Below are 739 nucleotides of genomic sequence, written 5' to 3'. Positions count from 1 at the left end.
TGTGTGTGTGTGTGTGTGTGAGCTGAAGGCTGGATTACGTTACTGATGGAGTGCATGCGTGCCATTCCTGGCACACGCTGCATGCGTCCATGTGAGCCAAGTCCGCTGGGAAGCGGCTCTAGTTCTGGTATGTGGGAACGGGTCCGGTTGCGCTTCACGCTGGGATATTCTTGTAATTGATTTCTGCGGAAGCGGTTGTCATGCAAACTATACAGTAAAACACATAAGTGTTTTCACACTGCACTTAAACCCGGGTTATTATTATTCTAAACCCCACTTTTAAATCTGAGAATAGGAACGTTTCACACTTATAGTTTAGAAAGCATCGATTTTTAGCCAGTTGTTTGCAGCATTAATCCCGCATTGTGGTGCTTAAAGGTGCTGTATGTATTTTATATATTTTTTTAACTCTATGAAAGCATAAAAATACTATAATATATTTGCAGATATTTAGGAAATGCTAAGTTCACATACTTGTTTATCTGAAAAACAATGCTACAGCCAGTTGTTCTATTTTTGAAATGTGTGTTCAGTGTCGGAATGTCTGTTGTCGTTTGGTCTGTGTGATTCGGCCCACTGCCAATTTACCCAATAGTATTTCGACACCCCCGGGTTGCTGGAAAATGCAGCGTGTTGCAGCCATGGAAGTCAGCTAACGAACTGGCTCAGAGATTGCAGATTCTACCCGACCTAAAAAGTCTCGGCATCCGTCTAAAAAGCTCTATGGCCAAGACATATT

The sequence above is a fragment of the Sinocyclocheilus grahami genome, unplaced genomic scaffold, assembly GCF_001515645.1.
Source record: "Sinocyclocheilus grahami isolate Dianchi unplaced genomic scaffold, SAMN03320097.WGS_v1.1 scaffold1345.1, whole genome shotgun sequence".
NCBI classification, from domain to species: Eukaryota; Metazoa; Chordata; class Actinopteri; order Cypriniformes; family Cyprinidae; genus Sinocyclocheilus; species Sinocyclocheilus grahami.
Note: the sequence above shows the minus strand (reverse complement) of the source record.